Source organism: Chelonia mydas, chromosome 3, assembly GCF_015237465.2.
Source record: "Chelonia mydas isolate rCheMyd1 chromosome 3, rCheMyd1.pri.v2, whole genome shotgun sequence".
NCBI classification, from domain to species: domain Eukaryota; kingdom Metazoa; phylum Chordata; order Testudines; family Cheloniidae; genus Chelonia; species Chelonia mydas.
Window position 1 is genome coordinate 6,160,071 of NC_057851.1, and position 12,341 is coordinate 6,172,411.

The window sequence follows — 12,341 nt, forward strand, 5'->3', positions numbered from 1 at the left end:
TTGTGGATACTTCTCTGAAAACATCTGCTCAATGTGCAGCGGCAATCAAAAAAGCGAACAGACTGTTGGGACTCATTAGGAAAGGGATAGATGATAAGATAGAAAATAGCATATTGTCTCTATATAAATACGTGGTACACCCACACCTTGAATACTGCATGCAGATTTGGTCTCCCCATCTCAAAAAAGATATATTGGATTTGGAAAAGATACAGAGAAGGGAAACAGAAATGATTAGGGGTATGGAACACCTTACATATGAGGAGAGATTAAAAAGACTGGGGCTTTTCAGCTTGGAAAAGAGATGACTGAGGGGGGATATGATATAGGTCTATAAAATCATGACTGGTGTGGAAAAATTGAATAAGGAAATGTTATTTACTCCTTCACATAACACAAGAACTAGGGGTCACCCATTGAAATTAATAGGCAGCAGATTTAAAACAAACAGAGGAAAATATTTCTTCATAGTCAACCTGTGGAACTCTCTGTGAAGGCCATAACTATAACAGGATTCCAATAAGAACTAACGAAGTTCATGGAGGATAGGTCCATCAATGGATTTTAGCTAGGTGGGCAGGGATGCAACAACATGTTCTGCGTGCCCCTAGCCTCTGTTTGCTAGAATCTGGGAGTGGGCGATAGGGGATGAACCACATGTTAGTATTAGAGCTGAGTGGGTCTAATATTTATTTACTTTTCTTTGTTTTATATCAGAATTAGATGCAATGCTCCTGTCACCTATTGCTAAATTATCTGCCAAAAAACCAGAGCTTTCAAGTGTCTAAGTAGCCCCTGGAATCACGGTTAAAGTTGCGGTTAAAGTTGCCCCCGCCTCCCTCTACCAAAATCTGAAATGACTCCCCTGGCTGGGAGGCAAGGACTTTTCCTGAGGGTTGGGAGGGGGTGGGGGTTAACTGCGGGAGCCTGGGGCTAGTATTTAGCTCCCTCAGTTTGTGTGGTGACGAGCCAACTGGCTGTTGTCACTGCCTCCTTCCCTTCTGAGATCTAGCAGGAAAAGCAGCCAGAGGAGAGGTAATCTGACTCCATGAAGCCAGGCTTGATGACCTCCAGCAGTCAAAAGGGTTTCTGCTCACAGCTCAGCTGGGTGGATGCAATTCAGACTAAGCTGCAGGCAGGTGCATAAGACCTGGCAGCCCTGCCACCCAAAGGGAATTACTACCAAACGCATTGTCCATTGGTGTCTATCTCACATACTTGTACTGCAGCATTTAGTGGTGTAAATAAGGGAAGAAAAAGCAGGGAGGATACTTATGCTCTTGTTTTTGTTTCAGGGGATGCTGTGTGCCCACAGGTTTACCAGAGCTGGATAATGTGACTCTGTTGGTTGGGCAAGAATCACCCAGAAACTGGAAGTGCTCATTAGCTGTTTGAAGCTATTTAGGTGATTTCCATTGTGGGCATGCAGCCTGGCAGGACACACCCAGAGTCACTCTCTGAGAGTAGAACCAATGGGAGCTCAAGGGTAGGAGACGGAGTTTGTAAAGAGAGGGAGCCAGACCAACAGGAGGACTCAGCTGTGGAGCAGTGCAAGGACCACCAGGGTTTGCTGTAAGCGTTAGGACTGTGTTCAAGGACTTTGACAGTTTGGATTTGGACAGCAGGTTCCCTCAGCCCACTGAGGAAGAAAGAGGACTAGAATTGCTGCAGGCTTAGTTAATGGCAGGCTATAGTGGTAGAGACCCAAAAGGAGTGTGGACGAGTCAGTGGAACTATCACTTATTTCCCAATTTTAAGGAGCTGACCCCATGCCACAGCAACTGAGGAAGGTAAGTCTGCCCAGAGAAGAGTCCTCGGGGGAGCATTTGTATGTACATGCAGGTAATATTTTGCATGTGAGCTTGTGACAGTAACCGGTACTACTGGGGGGTGCATGCTTCGTCCCTTGTGTCAGCTGAGCTCATTACACATACCACTGACTCCTTGCATTCCTCCATTCGCCGGCACAAGCTCCCTGTGTGCCACCTCCCGTCCCCCTCTATGTCAGGGAGTCCCTGAAATTCCTCCCAAAGCCCCCTGCCAGGCTTATGTGTGCCTCCGACACTAGGGTCCCCATTCTCTCTCCCCAGCGGTTCTGTGTGCCCTCATTCCCCCCCCCCCCATTCCCCTCTTTCCTCCAGTGGCAGGGTGCCCCCATACCCTTTTCCTCAATGGTAGGGGCTCTGTGTGCCTCTCCTTCCCCCCATGGCAGGGTCCTCCAATCTCCCTTACCACGGGTTCTGGGTACCCACTAGCATGGCCCCTCATTGTCTACACCATACATCAAGGGATCTCTGTGTCATGCTTCCCCCTACCACATCCCCACCTTTCTTCCCTCCAGATTGGAAGAGAGGAGTAAACATCTGATGCCCTCTCCTCCCCATTTGGAGCAGGCTTCGAGGAGGTAGGGCATTAAGAAGGAATGAAAGACACTTCTTTCTTTTCTCCCTCTGGCTGTCCCTGCTGGGTGAGTATCCACCTCACGGGGAGAGCAATTATTTCCCTTGTTGTTTAGGATTTGAACATGTTAAACTATAGTGGGAGAATGTGCTAGGGTGGCGTTTGCTGCAAGGTGTTAGTAGGTGCCATCAATAGATGACAGCGGCTCCATGTGTACCCCATTTTCCCTCTTTCAATGTTCTGATTGTCCCCAAAATCAATATGATGCCAAGAACATTCCCTGAAATCTTGGAATTGTTTGGATGCAGTGTTCAAAAGTTATTACATTACAAACAAAGAAATGCTGTTGAGTGTAAGGCCTTGAGAGAGCTCCGTCAGAAGTTTGTGGGGAACCCCAGGAAAGTATTCTTTTTCAAGAGCTGTTATGACAATATTCACATTTGCTTGAAGGATTACAAGTGAACTGTTATGTATTCATTCACCTATAGATTCAGTAAATACTTCCCTCCAAGTCATGAAAAGACTAAGCTCTGATCTATACTACAGCAGAGTTTCAGAAATAGAAAAGAAATACTGACATTAGAAAATTGCCTTCCCCAATCTTTCACCACATCCCAAGCTCCCTGCATGAGAGGAGACTCAAATAGCTTGGCTTGTTTAGCTAACCAAAAGAAGGTTGGAGAGAGAGATGATTGCTCTCTATAAAATCATCAAAGGGATAGATACAAGGGAGGGAGAGGAGTTATTTAAGTTAAGTGCCAGTGTGGACACAAGAACAAACTGATATAAACTGGCCACCAGCAAGTTTTTAGGCTTGAAATTAGAAGAAGGTTTCTAATCATCAGAGGAATGAAACTCTGTAACAGCCTTCCAAGGGGAGTCATGGAGGCAAAAAACCTAACTGGCTTCAAGACTGAGCTTGATATAAGTTTATGGAGGGGGTGGTATGATGAGACTGCCTATATAGCCAATCTGTGACTGCTAGCAGCAAATAACTCCAGTGGCTGGTGATGGGACACTAGATGGGGAGGGCTCTGAGTTACTACAGAGAATTCTTTCCCAGGTTCCTGGCTGGTGGGTCTTGCCCACATGCTCAAGGTCTAACTGATTGCCATATGTGGGTTTGGGAAGGAATTTTCCCCGGATCAGATTGGCAGAGACCCTAGGGTTTTTCGCCTTCCTCTGCAGCATGGGGCATGGGTCACTGGCAGGTTTAAACTAGTGTAAATGGTGAATTTTCTGAAACCTGAACTCTTTAAATCATGATTTGAGGACTTCAGTAACTCAGCCAGAGGTTAAGGGGCCTCTTACAGGAGTGGGTCAATGAGGCTCTGTGGTCTGCAATGTGCTGGAGGTCAGACTAGATGATCATGATGGTCCCTTCTGACCACAAAGTCTATGAGATGGACCAGAACTTCTTTAGCTCCCTACATGATACACTGGTAGGGAAGCATAATTATTTCTGGTAGTTTCAGGAGCAAGCAGTACCGTCAGTTCCATTATACTGTTATGCTGGAAGGGGTTAATGGCTGTCATCTTGTCTTTGATCTATGGGAAATAACAGACCGTCTTTGGTCATGCCAGTTGCTTTTCATTCAGGCTAAATAAGAGAAACAATTAAACTCCGTTATGGAGTAAGACAGCTGAAACAACAGAAGCCCCCATCCAAGGGATGGGCCATATGGAAAGGCCTGAGCAAGAACTTGGAGAAAATAAGAAGGGTTTCCCTGGGGACCGATTGCAAACACAAGGTCTGAAACAGGAACTGAGTGATTGCAGCTGTGTTTGTCTGTGGGTGTCAGAGGCAGAAAGCACCTGGAAAGCCAGGAGAAAGTAAACAGAAAGCCACAGAAGCAGTTGTGAATGTGGCTCTGAGAAGGAGCGCAGATGGAGCTCCTTCAGGCACAGGACTGGCTGAAAAGGCAGGCTTGGAGATTGTGAGCAAGGAAACTGCCTGCTGTTTATTCCTGCATGAGGAAGGAAGACCTAGTGTTTAGAGCACTAGCCTAGGACTTAAGAGACCTGTGTTCAAATCCCTGCTCCTCCTGACATCCTCTGTGTGACCCTGGACATGTCATTTAGCTTCTCTCTGCCTCAGTTCCCCATCTATGAAATAGGGATAACAACACTACCCTATCTCCAGAGGTGTTGTGAGGATAAATACATTAAAGATTGAGGTACTGAGACAATGCAGTAAGGGGCATCATATGAGTATGATAGTGTTCTGGGAAACAGGATTCTGTATGCATTCACTGTAAACAAATAGGATTGGGTCAAAGAATCATATAATCAGTTTCTCTTCCTATTGGAAACAATCCAGCAAGGCCTTGAATATTGATTAATTGCTCATTCCAAGGAGCAAAAATACTTTGTGGACGTAGTAAACTATATGTGCTCCTAAAGAGTAAACGGTGACAAGTTCCTCAGGTGTCACAGAGGTTCTCATGTGTGGTCATTGGGCATTATTAGAATCCAAGTCCTCACAGCCACATGCCAGACAGTACAGGAGCCCTTAGTAGAAGGAGAGCCTGAGACATGAGGCCTGGTATAAGGCCTAAGGTCTGCGCTAAAGTCAGGCCCTGTTGAGATAAAGCAAAGTTAGCAAGAGTCAAGCTATGAGCAAAAGTCAGGCCCTGTTACAAAGCAGATGCCTGCTTGCAAGTTCACTGTCCAATACGTGAACTTGGCAAGACCAGGGCGGGTGTTACAAAAACACAAGCACTCCTAGGCACTAAATATTCACTTAAACACATTCCAGAAGGGTAGCATCACAACACCCCAATACAAGGTTATGGTATAAACACACTCTCTGAAGATAACAGGGACACACTGACCCCTCTTAAAGATAAGGTCAGGATGACAGGGTGATGGATAGAGATGTTTTGATCAAACCAACATGTATAAAGTAAAGGGTGGTAACGTGAGAGGGGCAATACGTAATTTGTCTGTATTGGTGTATAAAGAGGAGTCTCAGAGGGGGTGTCTTTGTCCAGCCAAGGGGGAAATGAAAAGTCCCTCCATTCAGTGAGCCAAATTCTTTATCATAGGCATACATGCTAGTGTAACTGTACACGTTGATCCGGGAAGCTAGGACCCATTGATCCGAGAAGCTAGGACCGTGCTTCATCGGTAATTAACCTGGCCGAGTGCCTTCACTACCAAACCGAGTCTGTGGTCTTTTGGAGCAGTTCGATCAGAGCCTGCTGTGCACGCAATCTGGCCAGAGTTAGTGCAGCACACAGACAGAACACACCTGCAGCCAACAACTGACTACAGCCTGCACTCTTTGACCCTCAATCCACAGCAGGGTAGTCTCCAGGCACCCTCCCTTCTTTACCTCCTCTTACAGAACAATCTATGTGATTCCTGAGTAGCCTAAAACCACAGGTATTTTACTAAAAGACAAAAGTCTCTAGTCTTGTGCTTTGAAACTGGGTGTCATCCATGTCAAATTTCTAACAGCGAAGCAGATTAGCCACCAGAACAAACTATTGCGCTGTCTGAAGTGACTCATGATTGTGAGAGCCAATCTCAGGGCAGACTGTCAAGAAGCAGGGCAGAGACCCCAAACTGGTTGTATGTTCTATAATTAGATTCCACCAACCCAGTCAGAACTGTGAACTCCAAAAACACTGTAACCGTCTTACCATGGAGTCACAGACAGGCCCCTTGGGCATTCCAGTCTATCTTGCCACCCAGGCAAACTGGTCTTAGTGATAGATGGTTGCTATATACCAAGATCACAAAAGATTCAGGTTACTCCCAGTCCCAAAGGGACCAGTCACTTACCCCAGGTCAATTTGAAGCTTACATCTCACACCAAAGGCACTGTTTGTAGCCAATCCTATACTAAACTATCTAAGGATTTATTAACGAAGGGCTTGTCTTCATGTACAGCGCTACATCAGCATCAGTGCAGTTGCACTCCTGTAGCACTTTAGTGAAGACACTCCTACACCAAGGAAAGAGCTTCGCCTATTGGTGTAGTTAATCCACCTCCCCAAGAGATGGTAGCTATGGTGACCAGAGAAGCTCTCCCATCAGTTTAGCGCTGTTTACACTGGGGGTTAGGTCGGTATAGCAACATCTCTCATGGGGGTGTGTGGATTTTTCACACCCTTGAGCGACACAGTTTTACTGATACAAGTTTGTAGTGTAGACCTGGCCGAAGAAAAGAAATGAATTATTACAAGGTTAAAGCAGGCAAACAAATATACACAAATGAGTTAGTCTATGGGTTCAAAGGGTGATGGAGTTGTAGTAATCTGTCAGCTAGGAATGTCTTGTAGGGCTTACCCAGATAGACCCTGGGGATCTCTGCTTCTGTTTCGTAGCTCCAAGTCCAAACAGCAAAAGAGGTGAAAATTTTTCTTGTCAGCTATTTTTATTTCCTTCTTCCAGAATTCAAGCTGATGGGACAAGCCCTTTTGCACATAAGCGAAATAAACAAAGTCTTGGTATTGTAACGTCCCACAATGGCCCATTTAGTTTTGATAGGCCTTATTGATGGGCAGGAGATCATAGATGATCACTCCTGACTGGGTTCATAGTTTCAGAGCAAACATTTTTTACAGTTAGAAAGCAAAAACTTGAATATTACTGTATAGCATGTGATAAAGAAATTGTAAATGCATGCAGTAATTTACAAGCATTTCACAAAGTCTAAACAGCAAACACATTGTTAGAAGTCTAGCACTTCTCTTAACCATATTAACATACAGGTAAAACAGACTAGTTTCCACCAGTGAATTTGTCAGTGTTCAGCTGAGGCCCAAAGTCTTGGCAAGAGCTGGCACCTGGTTTGCCAGCATCACACAAATTACCAAAAGAAGGGGTGGATTCTCCATCTCTCTATGTCAGATCAAGATTTGGTCCCTTTGTGGAAGAGTTGCTTTGGCCAAATCTAATGCAGAAGTAACTGGATGACATTCTGTGGCCTTACACGGGAGAACAGTCTTCTAGATGAGCATCATGGCCCCTTCTGCCTTTTAAAATCTGGATCTGTGTCACTACAGGAAAATGAGCAATGTCTTACATTTCTGGAGAACTCTCCATCCCACATCCCACACCAGCTCTTGATTTCCAACCTCATGTTCCTGCCCTGAAAGACTTGTCCATGACTGTTTAGTCTGTATCACCTAGAAAATCACGCTTTCAGTGTCTGGATATAAAAGCTGTCTCTAGATAAGAAAAGCTTGGTAAAAATCTGTCATTTATGGAAAATGTGGAGAGTCCAATGAGGTTAAGGTGGGAGGGATAAGAGGTGAAAGGGACAGAGGGTAAAATATTGAGGGATGAAACCAGGTGGGAAAAGAGAAATGAAGAGGAAAGAAACCACAATGGAAAAGAAAGGAGAGACTAAAAGTGTGAGATAGAAGGAGAGCCCCTGGCCTATAAGTTGGAGTCGGGGGGCAATGATCCCATGGAACTGTGCTCTGTAGCATGCAAGAGCAGTGGATTGGGATCCCTTTCACAAGTTCCCAGAGTCCTGCTCTACAGGAAGGGACTGAGGATCTGCATCAAAGGGTATGTCTACAGTCTACACAGCAAAAGAAGACCCACAGCAGTAAGTCTCAGAGCCTGGGTCAACTGATTTGGGCTCACACTGCGGGGCTAAAACTAACCGTGTAGACATTCCCACTCAGGCTGGAGCCTGAGCTCTGAGACGCTCCCCCTTCACTGGGTTTCAGAGCCTGAGCTCCAGCCTGAGCCTGAAAGTCTGCATTGCTATTTTTAGCCCCATAGTGTAAGCCCCGCGAGCCCGAGTCAGTTGACCCAGGCTCTGAAGCTTGCTGCTGCAGGGGCTTTTGGCTTTGTAGACATACGCTTAGTGATTTCATTCTAAGCAAACTGCACGAATCTAGAGGTATAAACTCTCCCTTAGGCCTTTTCTAAGGGCTCTATCTCTGTGTTGCAGAAACATGAAATGATAGAAAAATTAAACATAAGAGTTAACAAGAAGGTGCAAAATATGCCGTCTCTTTCCTGTGCTGCAGGGAACTTGCCCTAATCCAGCAGCAGGATGAAAACTAACGTGCACTGGCAGCTTTTCTAACTTGCTCACGTGGGAGCCTCTGACGCACTAGCGGCCAGAAGTTGGTGTGGAGTTAATTAGCTAACATCAGCGAGGAAAGGATTTACTAGTGTGACCTTGGACAGCAAGGGAGTGTGGAGAATGAGTGGTGGAGAGAACACTGTTTTGAATGAAAAATCATATTAAATCTACACATCATGCCCACAAGCCCAATAACTGATTTTTACGAGCTACGTGATGGTGATGCACATCAGCAGACTTGCTCTTAAAGGCATACCGATTGCTCAAGCTGGGCTGGTAAGGCTGGTATGTAACACCAATGTCCAACCTCTGCCCCTTCCCAGTGCTGGGCTCTGAATGGAAGGGAGGACTGGGAGGAATGCACAGGCTCAAATGCCTGAGAAAGTGGACACAGCAGTTTGACAGTGACAGGACTGCAACTCTTGTGGTCAGTAACTATTCCTGGTGCTTCCTTCCCTCGGTGGGGTACTCCTTTCTGTGCAGAGCTCTTCCTGAACCCACTCTGGATTGGGCTTCTCTGACAGCCCAACAAAAGTGGGAGGGGCAGGGCCCACAGTGTCTGTTTTTTTCCTTCCTGGGCTGGCTCCCCCACCCCACTCTCCTACTTCCAAGCAAGCCAGATGGAGGCCCCGGTGAGCAGCTCCTCCTTATGGTCCAGTCTGGAACTGTACCTTCCATTTTAACTTACCCTTTGACCAAAACACTTGCTGCACCCTTGTGTTAGACCCACTTCTCCGATCAATGTGAATGCTTTGCATGAGTAAACCGTAATACTAAAGGGTGGCTTTGTCCTGCCATGGCCCTACACCTACCTCCTGCTTGGATGGCTCCTGCTGCCGAGGCTGGGAGTGGAGGAGCGAGGAGAGGCAGATGCTGTTGATGGTTTCTATAACGGGACACAGACAAATGCAGAATCTGCGAAATGCCAGTTTTTGTCCCAGAATGGTGGGAACCATTGATTGGCTCCCGAAGTAGTGATACTGCACATTTGGTGGGCAGGAATTGGGGGCGGAGGGCAGGGAATGAGACAGGAAGGGAAGAAGCAGTCTGGATGGAGAGGTAGAGGTAGTGGGGAGGGATGAAAATGGCAGATCCACCCCCACAAAGGTTAAAGGGTAAGTGGAGCCTCTATCAAAAACAGCTGGTGTGGAGACTCACGTTTTTGTGCATACACTTAGTGTTGAATTTTGAACCTGAAAATAATCACACACAAATCGGGAATGGAAAGCTTCCTCTTGGATCAGAAGGCAGGCAGCAAACTGTTATATTTGGTTAATCTTATGATTCTGGGGTGCCTGGCTCCATTCATTTTGAATGCTTGGAGGTTGGAGTGCCCAAGCAATGCAAGATCAAATCACACAATAGTAGTCTCCTAGCCTGAGATCATCAAAGGTAATGGGAAAAATGGAAATTTAAGAGGCTAAATACCGCTGAGGATCTGGACCCTAGATCACACCTCGTCATTGCTTTTCTCTTGTGACCATAAAAACCTAGGCCTTCAAACAAATTAAAGCAAATCTATCTTCAGCAGTGACCACTCTTCCTGGATACTCATCATTTGTGTAAAAGTAACGTTAACACAAATTGACAGCATATCACATCTAGGTTTACAACTGAATTTTAAGTGTGGAATTTTCCCCAGAACTTGTCTTATCTTTAGAGCTCAGCAAATAGTTATTTTTACGTGTTTCTTTACTAGCACTTTGGCAAATGAAACTAGCAAGTTAGCATCACTTGCAGGCTCTCTCTCTCTCTTTCAGAGAGCTGCCCATTAATTCATATTTGTGAAAAAGTGGAAAGGGAAAGAGGGAGTTTTGGGGGGGCAGGAGACAGAAATGTTCTCCATTTTTTGACCAGTTGTCCATATAATCCTCTAGGATTGACAAGCCCTGAAATTCTAATGTAAAGGCAGACAGAAATTTAAAAAATGCCTTTCAAGGCATCTTTACACCCCCAAAAAGAAGGGGAAAAGGGCAGAAGGCCAATTATTTTCTTTGACTGCAGGTCACCTTTAAAACATACATGGTAGGTCCCAAGCCGCTTATGCAGAGCCCTGGCAGTCAATCAAATGAGTCAGTACACACTTCGCTTCACATTGAAATATAGTTAGTGACTGTGGGAAGCGAATGATAGCATGGCATAAAATGAACACCCATGGATTCAATCCATGCACATGGCAGATTGTGTGTGGGAATAAACAGCAGCTCCCCGAGACTCCCTGGCCAGAGCCCTCGCACTCTGTGAATTAAATGAGTCAGACAAGGATCTGGCTGCATTCTTCACATATGGAATATATAGACATGGTTACTTGGTGTCAATGTTTAAGAGAAAAAGAATGCAAAGTGTGCTAGATAATAGCCCATATATATTGCCCCTGTCCCCTGCTGCCCATCTCTGCTTGGAATTTTTAAGTCCAGGGTTCATGTATGTAGCCAAAAGAGAACACAACGATCTAAAATGTTCTAAGATTTGCTAGAGCTGCTCATTTCTTCCTATATCTTTGCCCACCCTCTTCTTGCAAGTCAATTTACCAGTGACTTCTGTAGGCGCGGCTTCTGTTTGTAAAGGTTAGGACAGTCAATCATAGCACTGTAATTATGTCATCTGATTCCAACAACCCAGCTGCAAACTGAATCCAGAATACTGAATTAATGCTTCTTGGAACCATTCGTAAAACCCTGGGAGTTCAAAAATGTCCATGTCTGACGTTTGGGCTGTTATGAATGGATGATTTGGGGAGAATCCTCATTGGCATATGGACAGTTCATGAACAGAAAACTAAGGACCATTTCTGATGAATGGATTGTACATGTAACCCCCAAGGAGATGACCTAGATTCCTGGGGCTCTGTCTGCTGGCAGTTCAGGGAGAGGCACGCTGTCCCTGGTAGGGAGGGGGAGCCCAGGCAAACTCAGAGTCTGCTTGGCAACCGACAGAGAGTGCGATGCCCTTCCCAGGGAGTTCAGGAAAGGGGAGAAGCCATTTTTGAGTCCGTCTGGAGCCAGCCAGGGCAGGATTCGCTGTGTGGGGAGCTGGCAGGGCTGTCCTTACCCATACGCAAAGTACGCACCTGCGTAGGGCACCAGGAAATTTGGGCACCAAATTTCCTGGTGACCTGCGCAGCTGCGTACTGCTCCAGCCCCTGCTCTGGCTCTTCCCCAGGGCCCCTGCCCCTGCTCCACCCCACCCCACCTCTTCCCTGCCCCAGCCCCACCTCTTCCCGCGCCTGCTCCACCCCAGCCCTGCCCCCACTCCCCTGAGCTCTGCAGCAGGGCCGGGGCTGCACTCACCGGCGGCGGGAAGTGCAGCAACCCAGCCCCAGCTGTGCCGCTGGTGAGTGCTGGGGGGTGGTTCCCTCCTGCCCCCCAAGCCAGCCCCGCTCCCCCCCCCCCGTGGAGGCCTGGGGCCCATTCCCTCCCGCAGAGGCCTGCCGGCCCCCCCCTTCCCCCCAGGGGGGCTGCATAGGGCCCCAGACTAGGGACGGCCCTGGGAGCTGGTGAGTCCTAGGCCTGCATGCAGGTTCCCCTTGAGAACTGGCCTCTAGGGCCCTGAAAGCAAGATCCCTCAGCTGGGCTTTTCCTTCTCCACTGATGATTCCCAGTTTCGTAGAGTTTTACTGGGAAACTTCCCCAGCCAGGCTGAGTTAGCCCTCCAGTTCCCTAGGTGAGACCAGTCACCACTGGTCAGCTCTTCTCTGTCTGCTAGTTCAGGGCTGCTGCCTGCTGTGTGTGTGTCTGGACGCTGGGCTCGGAGACGACAGTTTGGATTTTAGTGTAGTTGTGTAATCTGCAGCTTGAGCCCTGTACCCCTTTGTGGTGAGGGGAAATCCTGGGACCAAAGCAGCCTGATTCCTGGTGGAAGAGGATCCCTGCCAGCAGAGATCAGC

General features: G+C 47.0%; 1 long non-coding RNA gene across 1 annotated transcript; it reads left to right on the forward strand.

Annotated features, from left to right (window-relative positions):
• The first annotated feature begins 373 nt into the window (after positions 1–373).
• Positions 374–12,303, forward strand: LOC119565729. The gene is made up of 3 exons (XR_005224532.1): positions 374–1,790; positions 2,342–2,467; positions 12,248–12,303. It is a non-coding gene; the product is annotated as an uncharacterized LOC119565729 (long non-coding RNA).
• The last annotated feature ends 38 nt before the right edge of the window (positions 12,304–12,341 follow it).